The 8,671-nt window shown below is 37.3% G+C and overlaps 1 long non-coding RNA gene across 1 annotated transcript; it reads left to right on the top strand.

Moving 5' to 3' along the window:
- The first annotated feature begins 2,319 nt into the window (after positions 1 to 2,319).
- LOC146880969 (uncharacterized) lies at positions 2,320 to 7,609 on the top strand. The gene is made up of 2 exons (XR_014986235.1): positions 2,320 to 5,216; positions 7,192 to 7,609. It is a non-coding gene; the product is annotated as an uncharacterized LOC146880969 (long non-coding RNA).
- Positions 7,610 to 8,671: the final 1,062 nt, after the last annotated feature.

Here is an 8,671-nt window from a genome sequence, read left to right as displayed (position 1 = left end):
GAACCAACTGCATAAGCTCAATGTATCTCAACATGCACATCACAACTTTTGCAATGAGAGGTTCAATGCATTGGATGACCAAATCCATGATATCCATGATATGCTCCACTCATTCCAGACCAGAAATTTTCCTCAGGATGACTGAGTGTGGTGGTTGTTTAGGATCATGCATTGCATCCTTGTGTTTGTGATTTTTCAGTTTGAGTTCTGTCTATTTCAGTTGGTTGTTTTTCATTTTAGTCGGCTGATTATATTAGCTTTATGCATCTGAATATTATTGATCACATTTGTATACTTGCTTGCTTGTGTGTATTGCTACTGTAAAATGTTTTTCAGGTTCACAAGCTTCAGACTAAGGTATCACTTCATCAATTGGTATCCAAAAACTGGAAGCATTTTTGAAATGGGGGATAGAAGAAAATAGATGAAAGGAAATAGAGGTTGGCTTAATCAAATCAGGGGGAGATTGTTGACATGAGAAGTCAAGGTGGTTTGCTTCTTGTAGGTTTGATGAAGATTGAATGAAGCTCTTTCGAACTATTTTGAAGCCATTACCATTGGAATGAAGCCTACATTGATGAAAGAAAGGAGATTTGATATTAACCATGATTGATCAAGGCTAGAACGTGTGCTCTCCATGTAGTTATATCATTTAGAAAGTGTATTTTAAGTTTGTAATTCATGTTGTAGACCTTATAGCATTAATTAGATGTTTTTGGTCTTAGGTGTGATTTTTTATCTGTTGAATGGTTTTTCAACAGGTTAAAATGTCTCTTTTAGTTTGTTGAATGGTTTTTCAATAGGTAATTGATAATGTTAATTTTTACCATTATCCAAGCTATATTTCATTAGCAAAATCATCTCTTCCAAAGCTTTTAACCTACTTAATCCTCAATTTTACCTTACTTTTGTAAATAAATACATTTTGGGTTACATTGATCTAAATATACCATTAATCCCCATTTTTGTGTCCTTTTTGTAGATTGGAAGCTTTGCTCCAAAAGTTCAAACAAATGAGTGACCCGAAATAGCAAGGAGAAGAGCAAAAATGTCAACAGGAAGCGCCCGGTGACACAAGGCCAACGCCAGGCGCAACAGGCCGCCAACGCTAGGCGCCAAACTAGCGCGAACCAGGAACCATTGTTGGTCACCACCTAGCGGCACTTGGACACCGCCGGGCGGTAGCGGGAAGAATTGCCCACTGTTTTTTGGTTAGCGCCTGACGGTGAGACCCTTCCGCCAGGCGCTAGTGTTTGCTGATGTGGCAAGTTGGCTCTTTTTCTTCTGTTTTCGCGAGGGGAAACAGATCTTTGGCATTTTGGAGGCACGAAGAACACATTTGGAGAGCTTGGAGGAGTGCTAGGGCTTGTGGGAACAACTCCATCTTCCTCTTTGTATCTCTTTCTCTTCCATCTCTTTCATTTGCAAGCTTGAGCTCTCCATGACAATGAAGAGCTAAACCCATTTTTGTTGGGGTTAGATGTAGCCACTATAGTTTATACAGGGTAGGATCCGTACAAGGAGGACTGCATCTTAAAAACCACTCCTTACCGATCCCGAGATAGAGAAAACTGCCCACAGAAATAATAGTGCCACAAGGAGAAGACGAGCTTAAGCACAACAAGTTGCCCATCACTCTTCTGCTTCAAACACTCTCCCATCTATTTCTCAGAATCTCGATTCTTTTCCTGAAAAAGAAATGGCCGAAAACCCATTGAGCATTGAGCATGTTTGTATAATCATTTGGAACTAGTCTTGATCATTCTTGAGCATTGTTTCTGGTTTAAAATTCAAATTCGCATTTCTGCATTTTTCCCAGTATTTCAGTCGACTGTGATGTGACCCCAATAAGGCTTATAGCATTGGGCGAACGCCTAGGCTCATTCTTTTTAATTTCTTTTAATTTCCTTTATTTTTAATTAAATAAATGTGTTCTAATTGGGTTTGTTTGCTAAATGCAGCCTATTTTCTATGTTGCCAATTATCGAAGAATTGGCATTGGGCCTGCAGCCCAACTCTCATCTACATCAAATACTACATTTTCTCCATGTACAGCAGTCTGTCACCTGTTTGGGTTTGCAAATAGCAATCGATCCAAGAACCATCAACTTAATTAGGCCCGAGCCCAATTCTTCCAAACATCCTGCATCCGTAAATCATTCACGTGCAACTTGCTTCTTCATCTTCACACCTCCACACGTCAGTAGGACAACTCCTCTGTTTGGGCTTGCAACGAGTGATTCAGCCCATTGCCACCAAACCCAGCAATGCGTCGAGCCAACCCTTTTCCTCTTCTTTGCTAACGGTTCGCACCTTCATGCTTCGTCTTCAATTAGCGTTGTTGGGCTTCCTTTATCACACCATCCGTTGCTCATGAATCAACGTTATTGGGCTTAAGCCTAATCTACATCAACGGGTCCAACACTCACCGCTTCCAACCAATTTTCCAATGTGCATCCATATTGAAGATAGGTGCAGTTAGGGTTCTTGCTCGCCCAACTTTCTTCTAGCCTTCACGCATCCAATTCCCTTTCACCCGTGCAGCCCAATAACATTCTGCAATTAGGGTTCTGTCTCGTGAATCCATTCCTTTCGCCTAAGGTACACCCATGCCGCAGCTAGGTTTCTACATCACCAGCCGCTAGGGTTCTTGAGAGGGTTGTGCCCTTTAGGGTTCAGTTCCGTTAGATAGGAATGCTTGTCCCGTTTCTCCCTTTTTTTTGCCGTTAGGAATCTGTTAGTTGGCTTCCTCTTTCTCTTTGCTTCTCGGCTGCCTTTGCACCTATATAAAGGCAGGCCAACCTCATGTATGGGAGCTTTGATGAATGATAGTTTTTTTTAGAGTACTCCCACCTTTCATTTCTGCTCCAATCCGAACCCTAGATTAGGTTTTTACCTCTTAGGGTTTCAGAAACTAGTGAGATTCGAGCTTAAACACCATACACGAACCATTCTGCTGCGTTTCCCTCGCTCTTTGCGAGATTCGATTGGTAGAACACCGATTGGGAGAGGTTTTCCGGTGAACACCGCGACGGAGGAGCCTCATCAAGTGGTATTCAGAGCCACTCCTATTGGATCGGGATGAGATAAGCTTCTTCTTTATCTCTGTAATTTTTTTATTATTTTTGTTTATCTGTTTGATTCCGTATTGTTCCTGCTTTGGTTGCGTCTTTTCTGATTTTTGGAGTTTCCTTGCTTCTCTGTTTGAATAAGTGTTACTGATGTGTTTTCGTGCTAAAATTGATTCTTTATTATTGTTCAGATTGCCTTGAATCAATAATTGTGCTGTTGAAATGTTTAGCTCTCTCAATTTGCCACTTAATGCATCTCTCTTAGGTTTTAATTTCAATTTTGATTACCTAGCTTTCAATTTTATAATCTCGTGTATTTGTCTTAGGTTTTGTTAATTCATTTTCTATGTTAATGATTCCATAGATGTGTGCCTAATTTTTTTTTCTGTTGATCTGTGTTGCACATCTGTTTTTGTCCCTACTGTGTATCACATGCTTAGTTTTCTGTGTTTTGTGGAGTTTACATATTGCTAGTAGATCAATAGCAATTTTCTGTAGTGTATTTTTCACTCTTTCATGTTTAATTCATGCTGAGTTCTTGCATTGTTTGTCCAATTGCTTTCTAGTTTTGTTTGGTTCCTGTGTTGTTTCCACATTTGCATTTCTTGCCAAGGATTGTGCTGACAAAACTGTAGTGTTCCACTTACCTAATTCTATATCTGACTTTGTTCAGATTGTTCAAATGGACATTCAATATTGATTAAATCAATGCATAGGCTGTGTTCGCATCTGTCTTGCACAATTTAGTATTCTTTGATTGCGTTTGATTCTGTTATGACGCAGTTCTTATATGGCTCAAATTGTTGTTGGAATTCAGTATCTGCAGTTATATCTGTATGAATCAGTGTTGGACCTGTGTTACACTTGAGCATCAATGATTCCTGTTTGCTCAATTCAGTACCGTGTTTTTTAATTTCAGTACTATTGGTGTATCTATTATGCAAAAAGTTATTTTCCTTACATTTTGGTGTCTAATCTAAAGTATCTTTGCACTCTGATTCATAACTGCTATGACAAAATACTTGAACCTGTTGGATTGAAATAGAGTGTTGGTGCCTCAGTTCCTTAGCAGTTTTCAACAAATGTTTGACCTGCTTTCATTTTTTTTGTTGACTCTTGATTCATGATTGATTCAGTTGGTGTTGTGACGCTGTCATACTATATGCATCAGTCTGGAAACAACAACAACCACAAATTTATTCACTTCATTCAGTTATGTTTTGTTTAGCGTCACGACCATGTCCTTGTGTTCCACTATGTTGATGGCTTACCGTCATTGTAGTATGATATTTTGATGCATTGTTTCAAACTGATTGAGTGCAAGCTGATGCATCACTCTGTTATTTCTTTGCATTATTTGAACATTTTCTGTCTTGTCTTTGTTTCCAACTTATTTTTGAGTTGAATCGTTTGTCCTCTATCATATGTTTTTGATTACTGAATTGGAAGTGGCATATTCAATCTGTTGCGAGCTGTTGTTGATGCTCTTTGAGAGTTAAAAGCAAAAGAAAGAAATCAGTGAAAAGAAAGGGCAATAAGATGACAAAAACAAATTACATGAAAGGTAATTCTGGTTTGCAAAGTGATATTTTGATAACGTGGTTTGAGTAAACAGCGTGCTACAACATCACATATTTTGCTACTTTCTTTTTCAATGTCTTTTGCATATGCTCTTGATTCAACTTGTTTTGTATCTTTTTTATTTTAGTTTTGCTACTCTTGTTCTAGACACATTCCTTAGGTTCTCTATTGAGTGCCATCCCTTTCTTGCTTTGCCTTGTTTCTTGCTTGTCTTTGTTGGCTATCCTTTGATTTTGTCTATTAAATCTTTCAATTGATGTTGTTCCATTCTTTCATTTGAGCTTTTCTTGTTTTCCTGATTTTTTTTACTCTTACGCAACATGCTTTCCTTGGATCTAGTTTAGCTTCTTTGCATCTCATTGTTTTGGCAGCCTTTGTAGGTCAAGCCTCTTCTGGTGGGGTGAGTGAATTTGTTGGGAAGTAAACTGCCGAGCGGAATTGTTGGCGTAAGCTGGGACTTGAGAGCACCAAAGTGGAAGAAACACTTGAGGGAGATACATCTTTGAAGGCTGGCGACATAGCATAACATTCTTTTATTTTGTGATTTGTTGTTTCCATATCACGGTATTTTGGGTGTATTTTGTTTTAGTTTGCTGTTTTAGTTTCTCCTTTTATTTGGCTTAGGTGGGAAAATGCTTTAGAGCAATCCCATCCTTAGCAGGTTTGTAATAGTTTTTAAAGCGTGTAGTGTAAGGTTCAAGGGGTTCCAACGACCACTTGAATTTTCACTTAGGATTTTTTTCGTCTAGTTTATGTTTTTTTTCGCCTTTATGTTTTCCGTTTTTATGCTTTCAATATCCAGGTTTTGTGTGTTTTGTATGTTTGCCATTTATGTTTTAGGTCACCGTGATATCTAGGTGCAATGTGTTTAACACCTAGTTGACCTTCTTTTGGTCTTTAAGTTTGCACTCTCTTCACACACTTTGTCAATTTATTTTTCATACAATATGCTTTTATTTGTATTTTTAATGAGAAATTTTGTGAAAGCATTTTAGAGATCTCTGGCTAGGAAAGGCTTGGTTCCTAAGCTTGTCCATGTGACTCACCTCCCTTTCCTGGGAGTATCTCTAGAACTCTTTTCCACTACTTTCTCTTTAGAAATTCATCAACTTTGTGAAAAATTGTTTTGTCAAAAGTGTTTCAAAATGAGTTTTTCTTCTTCTAGCCGTATGCATGTAGATAAGCATAATAGTGTGCATTTAGATAGGCATAATAGTCATGAGTTGCATCATACCATTCATAGTGACATTCCATTCTTTGGGGAAGATATAGGACCAATATCATTTAAAGATTGGATGTGGGATACTGAGAAGTTGGTGCAACCAATGTTTAGTAAATATAATCATATAGATATTCTTCGGCATGTTACATCTAGGTTTGTAGGACGTGCATTTGATTGGTGACAAGAGAGACAATATAATGTGAAAAAGGGGAGAAAATCATGCATCAATACATTTTATGAATTAAAAACATGCATGTGGAAACATTTCATTCCCCCTTCATTTAGGATCACTAAAGCACAACAAGCTAGGATAATAGACTTCATTGACATTGGGGATGTATTCATCCAAAACATTGTTAAGTTTTCTAGACTAGAAAAAGATTTTAAGCACAATTTAGACTTGCTCTTGAGTGAACAAAGAAAGAGAGAAAAATACAAGAGAGAGCAAGCTAAACATCAAAAGCTTCTAGAGTTTGAAAAGAAGCGAGAAAAAGAAGAGTTTGAGATGTTTTGTGCTCAACGAGAACAAGAGGAAAAAGAGATACAAGAGCAGATAAAAAAGAGGAAGAAGAAAAGGCTAAAGAGGAGAGTCTAAGAATAGAAAAAGAAGAGAATGAGAGAAAAGAATTAGAGGAAAGAGAGAAAATAAAACAAGAGAGCAATCTTGAAATCCAATCACAAGTGGTAAAGTTAAAGATCATTTTAAATGCAAAAAGGGAACTCATTGTTAAGGATTTGGTGTTAGCTTTTCACTAATCCCTTCCATTCAATTCCAATTTTCAAAGGAAGTTCTTACATCTTTAAATTCTATTCACTTTGTCAGTAAATCTTTTGTTTTGTTTCCATCTCAAACATTTTGTTTTCAATCTCATTCCCTTATTTCATCCTCCTCAACATCTTGTGTAAAAACAGACTTTGACTCTAAATTTCTTTTCAAAAATCATCATAGTCAAAGTGTAAAACATTCTTTTTGTGAAGTGGGCCTCATACCAACTTTTTCAAAATTTATAAGCCCATTTTCACATAGCCCCCACTCAATTTTACTGCATGGTCATTATGATTTTAATTCACTTTTATTTGATGACTACTGCAAATTTGTTTTTAATCCTGGTGGTACTATAATTTTTGTTGTTGTGGGCCTTTAATCACCCTCTAGATCTAAGGACAGATCCTCTTCAAGGGGGAGGGGATGATGTGACCCCAATAAGGCTTATAGCATTGGGCTAACGCCTAGGCTCATTCTTTTTAATTTCTTTTAATTTCTTTTATTTTTAATTAAATAAATGTGTTCTAATTGGGTTTGTTTGCTAAATGCAGCCTATTTTCTATGCTACCAATTATTGAAGAATTGGCATTGGACCTGCGACCCAACTCTCATCTACATCAAATACTACATTTTCTCCATGTACAGTAGTCTGTCACCTGTTTGGGTTTGCAAATAGCAATCGATCCAAGAACCATCAACTTAATTGGGCCCGAGCCCAATTCTTCCAAACATCCTACGTCCGTGAATCATTCATGCGCGGCTTGCTTCTTCATCTTCACACCTTCACACGTTAGTAGGACATCGATTGGTAGAACACCGATTGGGAGAGGTTTTCCGGTGAACACCGCGACGGAAGAGCCTCATCAGACTGTTTTTCTGTTTCAATCAATTGATTATACCAGAACATAATCTATTTAGTAAAATCAATCTGTTAACTCTATTTTTGATCGATTGAAAGTTTATAGTTCAGTACTATTTGCATCCTAACTTGGTGATCTAGTTGATTCAATTAAAGGTGGTTTTTAGCTTGTAAAGATAGCCTAAATTTTTTTAACTAGCCAATTCAACCCCCCCTTCTTGGCTTTTCAACCATTTCAAAACTAACAAAAGGAAGTGAGGAAGCAAACCTATGCCTCATGGCCAGATATGAATCATCCTCCTCAAGACAAGTAAGTTCCTTGTCATCCAAAGATAAGAATGACTATTACCAATTATTGCATGACTTTGAAGAGTTGCATAGTGAGGCAAACAAAATTGCTGTCATGAACAATCGGCTAAAAGGATTAAATAGCTAGCTAGAAAAAAGAGTTAGCCAACTAGAATTAGAAACAGTTGACTTAAAAACTGATTTCGAACATTTTAAAATGATTTACAGTAATTCAGTCGATTGTTCTGAAAAACAGCTGGCTATAAAACCTTGTGAAAACTGCACTACTTTGAAAAATCAAGTGAAATATCTTTTGAAAACATGCGCAAAGTTCACAAGAGGAGAAGCAAACTTGGAAGCTGTTCTTGGCTCTCAAAATTGTGTTTTTGGAAAGGCTGGACTTGGTTATACACCTATCCATGAAAAGAAAGCCAAGAAGTTCTCTAGTTTCTTTTCCAAGAGTGAGCCAAATGCTATGCCCTTCATTTCTTGCAACTACTGTATGAAGAAAGGTCATATTCTTAAGAATTGTCATGTTAGAAAGTATGATGTACCTTAGGGATTTATGAAATGGATCCCAAAAGGATCTAGAAAGGCATAACCATGTTGGACCCAAACTATCAAAGGGTACCATGTAATACTATGTTGTTTTGCAAGTCATAAAACAGGAAAAGAAGGACCTATGGTACCTAGATAGTGTCTGCTCAAGGCATATGACAAGAGATAAGACCAAATTTGCAAAGTTGAAATTGAAAGAATAAGGATTTGTAACCTATGGAGATAACAACAAAGGAAGAATCCTTGGAACTAAAATTGACAAAAAGAGAGCCTAATTTGGTTCTACCAAGGTTCGAACCCATAACCATGCCAATGTTCAATTCAAT

The sequence above is a fragment of the Vigna unguiculata genome, chromosome 11 (genome assembly GCF_037176805.1).
Source record: "Vigna unguiculata cultivar grain cowpea cultivar isolate G323 ecotype 2 chromosome 11, ASM3717680v1, whole genome shotgun sequence".
NCBI lineage: Eukaryota > Viridiplantae > Streptophyta > Magnoliopsida > Fabales > Fabaceae > Vigna > Vigna unguiculata.
This window is presented reverse-complemented; position numbering and strand designations above follow the sequence as displayed.